This window comes from Macaca nemestrina, chromosome 3, assembly GCF_043159975.1.
Source record: "Macaca nemestrina isolate mMacNem1 chromosome 3, mMacNem.hap1, whole genome shotgun sequence".
Lineage (NCBI taxonomy): Eukaryota > Metazoa > Chordata > Mammalia > Primates > Cercopithecidae > Macaca > Macaca nemestrina.
In genome coordinates, this window is record NC_092127.1 from 112,056,788 (window position 1) to 112,068,816 (window position 12,029).

Here is a 12,029-nt window from a genome sequence, read left to right on the forward strand (position 1 = left end):
AGCTTCTTTCCAGATTTCATCTGAGGATATTTCCTTTTTCACCATAGCCCTGTATGGGCTTCCAAATATCACTTTGCCAATTCCACAAGAACTCTCTTAGCCAAGGCACCTTGAGGGGAAAGCTGTAACTCTGTGAGATGATTTCACAGAACACAAAGAAGTTTCTCAGAAAGCTTCTTTCTCTTTGTTATCGGAGGATATTTCCTTTGGCCCTATAGTCTTCAAAGGGATCCGAAATATCTGTTCTCAGATTCCACAGAAATAAGGCTAGCAAAGAGATCCACGAAATACAGATGTCACTCTGTGATATGAATTAACAGAACACTAAGCAGTTTCCCAGAAAGCTTCTTTCCAGATTTCATCTGAGGATATTTCCTTTTTCACCACAGCCCTCTAGGGGCTTCCAAATATCACTTTGCCAATTCCACAAGAACTGTCTTAGCGAAAGGCTTCTTGAGGGGAAAGCTGTAACTCTGTGAGATGATTTCACAGAACACAAAGAAGTTTCTCAGAAAGCTTCTTTCTCTTTGTGATCAGAGGATATTTCCTTTGGCCTTATAGTCTTCAAAGGGATCCGAAATATCTGTTCTCAGATTCCAGAGAAATAAGGCTAGCAGAGAGATCCACGAAATACAGATGTAACTCTGTGAGATGAATTAACAGAACACTAAGCTGTTTCTCAGAAAGCTTCTTTCCAGATTTCATCTGAGGATATTTCCTTTTTCACCATAGCCCTCTATGGGCTTCCAAATGTCACTTTGCCAATTCCACAAGAACTGTCTTAGCGAAAGGCTTCTTGAGGGGAAAGCTGTAACTCTGTGAGATGATTTCACAGAACACAAAGAAGTTTCTCAGAAAGCTTCTTTCTCTTTGTTATCGGAGGATATTTCCTTTGGCCCTATAGTCTTCAAAGGGATCCGGAATATCTGTTCTCAGATTCCACAGAAATAAGGCTAGCAAAGAGATCCACGAAATACAGATGTAACTCTGTGAGATGAATTAACAGAACACTAAGCAGTTTCGCAGAAAGCTTCTTTCCAGATTTCATCGGAGGATATTTCCTTTTTCAACATAGCCCTCTATGGGCTTCCAAATGTCACGTTGCCAATTCCACAAGAACTGTCTTAGCGAAAGGCTTCTTGAGGGGAAAGCTGTAACTCTGTGAGATGATTTCACAGAACACAAGGAAGTTTCTCAGAAAGCTTCTTTCTCTTTGTGATCGGAGGATATTTCCTTTGGCCTTATAGTTTTCAAAGGGATCCGAAATATCTGTTCTCTGATTCCACAGAAATAAGGCTAGCAAAGAGATCCACGAAATACAGATGTCACTCTGTGAGATGAATTAACAGAACACTAAGTAGTTTCTCAGAAAGCTTCTTTCCAGATTTCATCTGAGGATATTTCCTTTTTCACCATAGCCCTCTAGGGGCTTCCAATTATCACTTTGCCAATTCCACAAGAACTGTCTTAGCGAAAGGCTTCTTGAGGGGAAAGCTGTAACTCTGTGAGATGATTTCACAGAACACAAAGAAGTTTCTCAGAAAGCTTCTTTCTCTTTGCGATCAAAGGATATATCCTTTGGCCTTATAGTCTTCAAAGGGATCCGAAATATCTGTTCTCAGATTCCAGAGAAATAAGGCTAGCAGAAAGATCCACGAAATACAGATGTAACTCTGTGAGATGAATTAACAGAACACTAAGCTGTTTCTCAGAAAGCTTCTTTCCAGATTTCATCTGAGGATATTTCCTTTTTCACCATAGCCCTCTATGGGCTTCCAAATGTCACTTTGCCAATTCCACAAGAACTGTCTTAGCGAAAGGCTTCTTGAGGGGAAAGCTGTAACTCTGTGAGATGATTTCACAGAACACAAAGAAGTTTCTCAGAAAGCTTCTTTCTCTTTGTCATCGGAGGATATTTCCTTTGGCCCTATAGTCTTCAAAGGGATCCGGAATATCTGTTCTCAGATTCCACAAAATAAGGCTAGCAAAGAGATCCACGAAATACAGATGTAACTCTGTGAGATGAATTAACAGAACACTAAGCAGTTTCTCAGAAAGCTTCTTTACAGATTTCATCTGAGGATATTTCCTTTTTCAACATAGCCCTCTATGGGCTTCCAAATGTCACTTTGCCAATTCCACAAGAACTGTCTTAGCGATAGGCTTCTTGAGGGGAAAGCTGTAACTCTGTGAGATGATTTCACAGAACACAAAGAAGTTTCTCAGAAAGCTTCTTTCTCTTTGTTATCGGAGGATATTTCCTTTGGCCCTATAGTCTTCAAAGGGATCCGAAATATCTGTTCTCAGATTCCACAGAAATAAGGCTAGCAAAGAGATCCACGAAATACAGATGTAACTCTGTGAGATGAATTAACAGAACACTAAGCAGATTCTCAGAAAGCTTCTTTACAGATTTCTTCTGAGGATATTTCCTTTTTCACCATAGCCCTCTATGGGCTTCCAAATATCACTTTGCCAATTCCACAAGAACTCTCTTAGCCAAAGGCTTCTTGAGGGGAAAGCTGTAACTCTGTGAGATGATTTCGCAGAACACAAAGAAGTTTCTCAGAAAGCTTCTTTCACTTTGTGATCGGAGGATATTTCCTTTGGCCTTATAGTCTTCAATGGTATCCGAAATATCTCTTCTCAGATTCCAGAGAAATAAGGCTAGCAGAGAGATCCACGAAATACAGATGTAACTCTGTGAGATGAATTTACAGAACACTAAGCTGTTTCTCAGAAAGCTTCTTTCCAGATTTCATCTGAGGATATTTCCTTTTTCACCATAGCCCTCTATGGGCTTCCAAATGTCACTTTGCCAATTCCACAAGAACTGTCTTAGAGAAAGGCTTCTTGAGTGGAGAGCTGTAACTCTGTGAGATGATTTCACAGAACACAAAGAAGTTTCTCAGAAAGCTTCTTTCTCTTTGTTATCGGAGGATATTTCCTTTGTCCCTATAGTCTTCAAAGGGATCCGAAATATCTGTTCTCAGATTCCACAGAAATAAGGCTAGCAAAGAGATCCACGAAATACAGATGTAACTCTGTGAGATGAATTAACAGAACACTAAGCAGTTTCTCAGAAAGCTTCTTTACAGATTTCTTCTGAGGATATTTCCTTTTTCACCATTGCCCTCTATGGGCTTCCAAATATCACTTTGCCAATTCCACAAGAACTCTCTTAGCCAAAGGCTTCTTGAGGGGAAAGCTGTAACTCTGTGAGATGATTTCGCAGAACACAAAGAAGTTTCTCAGAAAGCTTCTTTCACTTTGTGATCGGAGGATATTTCCTTTGGCCTTATAGTCTTCAATGGTATCCGAAATATCTCTTCTCAGATTCCAGAGAAATAAGGCTAGCAGAGAGATCCACGAAATACAGATGTAACTCTGTGAGATGAATTAACAGAACACTAAGCTGTTTCTCAGAAAGCTTCTTTCCAGATTTCATCTGAGGATATTTCCTTTTTCACCATAGCCCTCTATGGGCTTCCAAATGTCACTTTGCCAATTCCACAAGAACTGTCTTAGCGAAAGGCTTCTTGAGGGGAAAGCTGTAACTCTGTGAGATGATTTCACAGAACACAAAGAAGTTTCTCAGAAAGCTTCTTTCTCTTTGTTATCGGAGGATATTTCCTTTGGCCCTATAGTCTTCAAAGGGATCCGAAATATCTGTTCTCAGATTCCACAGAAATAAGGCTAGCAAAGAGATCCACAAAATACAGATGTAACTCTGTGAGATTAATTAACAGAACACTAAGCAATTTCTCAGAAAGCTTCTTTCCAGATTTCATCTGAGGATATTTCCTTTTTCACCATTGCCCTCTATGGGCTTCCAAGTGTCACATTGCCAATTCCACAAGAACTGTCTTAGCGAAAGGCTTCCTGAGGGGAAAGCTGTAACTCTGTGAGATGATTTCACAGAACACAAAGAAGTTTCTCAGAAAGCTTCTTTCTCATTGTAATCGGAGGAAATTTCCTTTGGCCCTATAGTCTTCAAAGGGATCCGAAATATCTGTTCTCAGATTCCACAGAAATAAGGGTAGCAAAGAGATACACGAAATACACATGTAACTCTGTGAGATGAATTAACAGAACACTAAGCAGTTTTTCAGAAAGCTTCTTTCCAGATTTCATCTGAGGATATTTCCTTTTTCAACATAGCCCTCTATGGGCTTCCAAATGTCACTTTGCCAATTCCACAAGAACTGTCTTAGCGAAAGGCTTATTGAGGGGAAAGCTGTAACTCTGTGAGATGATTTCACAGAACACAAAGAAGTTTCTCAGAAAGCTTCTTTCTCTTTGTTATCGGAGGATATTTCCTTTGGCCCTATAGTCTTCAAAGGGATCCGAAATATCTGTTCTCGGATTCCACAGAAATAAGGCTAGCAAAGAGATCCACGAAATACAGATGTAACTCTGTGAGATGAATTAACAGAACACTAAGCAGTTTCTCAGAAAGCTTCTTTCCAGATTTCATCTGAGGATATTTCCTTTTTCACCATAGCCCTCTATGGGCTTCCAAATATCACTTTGCCATTTCCACAAGAACTGTCATAGCGAAAGGCTTCTTGAGGGGAATGCTGTAACTCTGTGAGATGATTTCACAGAACACAAAGAAGTTTCTCAGAAAGCTTCTTTCTCTTTGTTATCGGAGAATATTTCCTTTGGCCCTATAGTCTTCAAAGGGATCCGAAATATCTGTTCTCAGATTCCACAGAAATAAGGCTAGCAAAGAGATCCACGAAATACAGATGTAACTCTGTGAGATGAATTAACAGAACACTAAGCAGTTTCTCAGAAAGCTTCTTTCCAGATTTCCTGTGAGGATATTTCCTTTTTCACCATAGCCCTCTAGGGGCTTCCAAATATCACTTTGCCAATTCCACAAGAACTGTCTTAGCGAAAGGCTTCTTGAGGGGAAAGCTGTAACTCTGTGAGATGATTTCACAGAACGCAAAGAAGTTTCTCAGAAAGCTTCTTTCTCTTTGTGATCGGAGGATATTTCCTTTGGCCTTATAGTCTTCAAAGGGATCCGAAATATCTGTTCTCAGATTCCAGAGAAATAAGGCTAGCAAAGAGATCCACGAAATACAGATGTAACTCTGTGAGATGAATTAACAGAACACTAAGCAGTTTCTCAGAAAGCTTCTTTCCAGATTTCATCTGAGGATATTTCCTTTTTCAACATAGCCCTCTATGGGCTTCCAAATGTCACTTTGCCAATTCCACAAGAACTGTCTTAGCGAAAGGCTTCTTGAGGGGAAAGCTGTAACTCTGTGATATGATTTCACAGAACACGAAGAAGTTTCTCAGAAAGCTTCTTTCTCTTTGTTATCGGAGGATATTTCCTTTGGCCCTATAGTCTTCAAAGAGATCCGGAATATCTGTTCTCAGATTCCAAAGAAATAAGGCTAGCAAAGAGATCCACGAAATACAGATGTAACTCTGTGAGATGAATTAACAGAACACTAAGCAGTTTCTCAGAAAGCTTCTTTCCAGATTTCATCTGAGGATATTTCCTTTTTCAACATAGCCCTCTATGGGCTTCCAAATGTCACTTTGCCAATTCCACAAGAACTGTCTTAGCGAAAGGCTTCTTGAGGGGAGAGCTGTAACTCTGTGAGATGATTTTACAGAACACAAAGAAGTTTCTCAGAAAGCTTCTTTCTCTTTGTTATCGGAGGATATTTCCTTTGGCCTTATTGTCTTCAAAGGGATCCGAAATATCTGTTCTCAGATTCCACAGAAATAAGGCTAGCAAAGAGATCCACGAAATACAGATGTAACTCTGTGAGATGAATTAACAGAACACTAAGCAGTTTCTCAGAAAGCTTCTTTCCAGATTTCATCTGAGGATATTTCCTTTTTCACCATATCCTTCTATGGGCTTCCAAATATCACTTTGCCATTTCCACCAGAACTGTCATAGCGAAAGGCTTCTTGAGGGGAATGCTGTAACTCTGTGAGATGATTTCACAGAACACAAAGAAGTTTCTCAGAAAGCTTCTTTCTCTTTGTTTTCGGAGAATATTTTACTTTGGCCCTATAGTCTTCAAAGGGATCCGAAATATCTGTTCTCAGATTCCACAGAAATAAGGCTAGCAAAGAGATCCACGAAATACAGATGTCACTCTGTGAGATGAATTAACAGAACACTAAGCAGTTTCTGAGAAAGCTTCTTTCCAGATTTCATCTGAGGATATTTCCTTTTTCACCATAGCCCTCTAAGGGATTCCAAAGGTCACTTTGCCAATTCCACAAGAACTGTCTTAGCGAAAGACTTCTTGTGGGGAAAGCTGTAACACTGTGAGATGATTTCACAGAACACAAAGAAGTTTCTCAGAAAGCTTCTTTCTCTTTGTAATCGGAGGATATTTCCTTTGGCCCTGTAGTCTTCAAAGGGATCCGAATATCTGTTCTCAGATTCCACAGAAATAAGGCTAGCAAAGAGATCCACGAAATACAGATGTAACTCTGTGAGATGAATTAACAGAACACTAAGCAGTTTCGCAGAAAGCTTCTTTCCAGATTTCATCGGAGGATATTTCCTTTTTCAACATAGCCCTCTATGGGCTTCCAAAGGTCACTTTGCCAATTCCACAAGAACTGTCTTAGCGAAAGGCTTCTTGAGGGGAAAGCTGTAACTCTGTGAGATGATTTCACAGAACACAAAGAAGTTTCTCAGAAAGCTTCTTTCTCTTTGTTATCGGAGGATATTTCCTTTGGCCCTATAGTCTTCAAAGGGATCCGGAATATCTGTTCTCAGATTCCACAGAAATAAGGCTAGCAAAGAGATCCACGAAATACAGATGTAACTCTGTGAGATGAATTAACAGAACACTAAGCAGTTTCGCAGAAAGCTTCTTTCCAGATTTCATCGGAGGATATTTCCTTTTTCAACATAGCCCTCTATGGGCTTCCAAAGGTCACTTTGCCAATTCCACAAGAACTGTCTTAGCGAAAGGCTTCTTGAGGGGAAAGCTGTAACTCTGTGAGATGATTTCACAGAACACAAAGAAGTTTCTCAGAAAGCTTCTTTCTCTTTGTTATCGGAGGATATTTCCTTTGACCCTATAGTCTTCAAAGGGATCCGAAATATCTGTTCTCAGATTCCACAGAAATAAGGCTAGCAAAGAGATCCACGAAATACAGATGTCACTCGGTGAGATGAATTAACAGAACACTAAGCAGTTTCTCAGAAAGCTTCTTTCCAGGTTTCATCTGAGGATATTTCCTTTTTCACCATAGCCCTCTAGGGGCTTCCAATTATCACTTTGCCAATTCCACAAGAACTGTCTTAGCGAAAGGCTTCTTGAGGGGAAAGCTGTAACTCTGTGAGATGATTTCACAGAACACAATGAAGTTTCTCAGAAAGCTTCTTTCTCTTTGTGATCAAAGGATATATCCTTTGGCCTTATAGTCTTCAAAGGGATCCGAAATATCTGTTCTCAGATTCCAGAGAAATAAGGCTAGCAGAAAGATCCACGAAATACAGATGTAACTCTGTGAGATGAATTAACAGAACACTAAGCTGTTTCTCAGAAAGCTTCTTTCCAGATTTCATCTGAGGATATTTCCTTTTTCACCATAGCCCTCTATGGGCTTCCAAATGTCACTTTGCCAATTCCACAAGAACTGTCTTAGCGAAAGGCTTCTTGCGGGGAAAGCTGTAACTCTGTGAGATGATTTCACAGAACACAAAGAAGTTTCTCAGAAAGCTTCTTTCTCTTTGTTATCGGAGGATATTTCCTTTGGCCCTATAGTCTTCAAAGGGATCCGGAATATCTGTTCTCAGATTCCACAAAATAAGGCTAGCAAAGAGATCCACGAAATACAGATGTAACTCTGTGAGATGAATTAACAGAACACTAAGCAGTTTCTCAGAAAGCTTCTTTCCAGATTTCATCTGAGGATATTTCCTTTTTCAACATAGCCCTCTATGGGCTTCCAAATGTCACTTTGCCAATTCCACAAGAACTGTCTTAGCGAAAGGCTTCTTGAGGGGAAAGCTGTAACTCTGTGAGATGATTTCACAGAACACAAAGAAGTTTCTCAGAAAGCTTCTTTCTCTTTGTTATCGGAGGATATTTCCTTTGGCCCTATAGTCTTCAAAGGGATCCGAAATATCTGTTCTCAGATACCACAGAAATAAGGCTAGCAAAGAGATCCACGAAATACAGATGTAACTCTGTGAGATGAATTAACAGAACACTAAGCAGTTTCTCAGAAAGCTTCTTTCCAGATTTCTTCTGAGGATATTTCCTTTTTCACCATTGCCCTCTATGGGCTTCCAAATATCACTTTGCCAATTCCACAAGAACTGTTTTAGCGAAAGGCTTCTTGAGGGGAAAGCTGTAACTCTGTGAGATGATTTCACAGAACACAAAGAAGTTTCTCAGAAAGCTTCTTTCTCTTTGTTATCGGAGGATATTTCATTTGGCCCTGTAGTCTTCAAAGGGATCCGGAATATCTGTTCTCAGATTCCACAGGAATAAGGCTAGCAAAGAGATCCACGAAAAACAGTTGTACCTCTGTGAGATGAATTAACAGAACACTAAGCAGTTTCTCAGAAAGCTTCTTTCCAGATTTCATCTGAGGATATTTCCTTTTTCAACATAGCCCTCTATGGGCTTCCAAAAGTCACTTTGCAAATTCTACAAGAACTGTCTTAGTGAAAGTCTTCTTGAGGGGAAAGCTGTAACTCTGTGAGATGATTTCACAGAACACAAAGAAGTTTCTCAGAAAGCTTCTTTCTCTTCGTTATCGGAGGATATTTCCTTTGGCCCTATAGTCTTCAAAGGGATCCGAAATATCTGTTCTCAGATTCCACAGAAATAAGGCTAGCAAAGAGATCCACGAAATACAGATGTAACTCTGTGAGATGAATTAACAGAACACTAAGCAGTTTCTCAGAAAGCTTCTTTCCATATTTCATCTGAGGATATTTCCTTTTTCACCATAGCCCTCTATGGGCTTACAAAGGTCACTTTGCCAATTCCACATGAACTGTCTTAGCGAAAGGCTTCTTGAGGGGAAAGCTGTAACTCTGTGAGATGATTTCACAGAACACAAAGAAGTTTCTCAGAAAGCTTCTTTCTCTTTGTTATCGGAGGATATTTCCTTTGGCCCTATAGTCTTCAAAGGGATCCGGAATATCTGTTCTCAGATTCCACAAAATAAGGCTAGCAAAGAGATCCACGAAATACAGATATAACTCTGTGAGATGAATTAACAGAACACTAAGCAGTTTCTCAGAAAGCTTCTTTCCAGATTTCATCTGAGGATATTTCCTTTTTCACCATTGCCCTCTATGGGCTTCCAAATATCACTTTGCCAATTCCACAAGAACTGTCTTAGCGAAAGGCTTCTTGAGGGGAAAGCTGTAACTCTGTGAGATGATTTCACAGAACACAAAGAAGTTTCTCAGAAAGCTTCTTTCTCTTTGTTATCGGAGGATATTTCCTTTGGCCTTATAGTTTTCAAAGGGATCCGAAATATCTGTTCTCAGATTCCACATAAATAAGGCTAGCAAAGAGATTCACGAAATACAGATGTAACTCTGTGAGATGAATTAACAGAACACTAAGCAGTTTCTGAGAAAGCTTCTTTCCAGATTTCATCTGAGGATATTTCCTTTTTCACCATAGCCCTCTATGGGCTTCCAAAAGTCACTTTGCCAATTCCACAAGAACTGTCTTAGCGAAAGGCTTCTTGACGGGAAAGCTGTAACTCTGTGAGATGATTTCACAGAACACAAAGAAGTTTCTCAGAAAGCTTCTTTCTCTTTGTAATCGGAGGATATTTCCTTTGGCCCTGTAGTCTTCAAAGGGATCCGGAATATCTGTTCTCAGATTCCACAGAAATAAGGCTAGCAAAGAGATCCACGAAATACAGTTGTACCTCTGTGAGATGAATTAACAGAACACTAAGCAGTTTCTCAGAAAGCTTCTTTCCAGATTTCATCTGAGGATATTTCCTTTTTCAACATAGCCTTCTATGGGCTTCCAAAAGTCACTTTGCAAATTCTACAAGAACTGACTTAGTGAAAGTCTTCTTGAGGGGAAAGCTGTAACTCTATGAGATGATTTCACAGAACACAAAGAAGTTTCTCAGAAAGCTTCTTTCTCTTCGTTATCGGAGGATATTTCCTTTGGCCCTATAGTCTTCAAAGGGATCCGAAATATCTGTTCTCAGATTCCACAGAAATAAGGCTAGCAAAGAGATCCACGAAATACAGATGTAACTCTGTGAGATGAATTAACAGAACACTAAGCATTTACTCAGAAAGCTTCTTTCCAGATTTCATCTGAGGATATTTCCTTTTTCACCATTGCCCTCTATGGGCTTCCAAATATCACTTTGCCAATTCCACAAGAACTGTCTTAGCGAAAGGCTTCTTGAGGGGAAAGCTGTAACTCTGTGAGATGATTTCACAGAACACAAAGAAGTTTCTCAGAAAGCTTCTTTCTCTTTGTGATCGGAGGATATTTCCTTTGACCTTATAGTTTTCAAACGGATCCGAAATATCTGTTCTCAGATTCCAGAGAAATAAGGCTAGCAAAGAGATCCACGAAATACAGATGTAACTCTGTGAGATGAATTAACAGAACACTAAGCAGTTTCTCAGAAAGCTTCTTTCCAGATTTCATCTGAGGACATTTCCTTTTTCACCGTTGCCCTCTATGGGCTTCCAAATATCACTTTGCCAATTCCACAAGAACTGTCTTAGCGAAAGGCTTCTTGAGGGGAAAGCTGTAACTCTGTGAGATGATTTCACAGAACACAAAAAAGTTTCTCAGAAAGCTTCTTTCTCTTTGTTATCGGAGGATATTTCCTTTGGCCTTATAGTTTTCAAAGGGATCCGAAATATCTGTTCTCAGATTCCACAGAAATAAGGCTAGCAAAGAGATCCACGAAATACAGATGCAACTCTGTGAGATGAATTAACAGAACACTAAGCAGTTTTTCAGAAAGCTTCTTTCCAGATTTCATCTGAGGATATTTCCTTTTTCAACATAGCCCTCTATGGGCTTCCAAAGGTCACTTTGCCAATTCCACAAGAACTGTCTTAGCTAAAGGCTTCTTGAGGGGAAAGCTGTAACTCTGTGAGATGATTTCACAGAACACAAAGAAGTTTCTCAGAAAGCTTTTTTCTCTTTGTAATCGGAGGATATTTCCTTTGGCCCTGTAGTCTTCAAAGGGATCCGGAATATCTGTTCTCAGATTCCACAGGAATAAGGCTAGCAAAGAGATCCACGAAATACAGTTGTACCTCTGTGAGATGAATTAACAGAACACTAAGCAGTTTCTCAGAAAGCTTCTTTCCAGATTTCATCTGAGGATATTTCCTTTTTCACCATAGCCCTCTATGGGCTTCCAAATATCACTTTGCCAATTTCACAAGAACTGTCTTAGCGAAAGGCTTCTTGAGGGGAAAGCTGTAACTCTGTGCGATGATTTCACAGAACACAAAGAAGTTTCTCAGAAAGCTTCTTTCTCTTTGTGATCAGAGGATATTTCCTTTGGCCTTATAGTCTTCAAAGGGATCCGAAATATCTGTTCTCAGATTCCACAGAAATAAGGCTAGCAGAGAGATCCACGAAATACAGATGTAACTCTGTGAGATGAATTAACAGAACACTAAGCGGTTTCTCAGAAAGCTTCTTTCCAGATTTCATCTGAGGATATTTCCTTTTTCACCATAGCCCTCTATGGGCTTCCAAATGTCACTTTGCCAATTCCACAAGAACTGTCTTAGCGAAAGGCTTCTTGAGGGGAAAGCTGTAACTCTGTGAGATGATTTCACAGAACACAAAGAAGTTTCTCAGAAAGCTTCTTTCTCTTTGTTATCGGAGGATATTTCCTTTGGCCCTATAGTCTTCAAAGGGATCCGGAATATCTGTTCTCAGATTCCACAGAAATAAGGCTAGCAAAGAGATCCAGGAAATACAGATGTAACTCTGTGAGATGAATTAACAGAACACTAAGCAGTTTCTCAGAAAGCTTCTTTCCAGATTTCATCTGAGGAT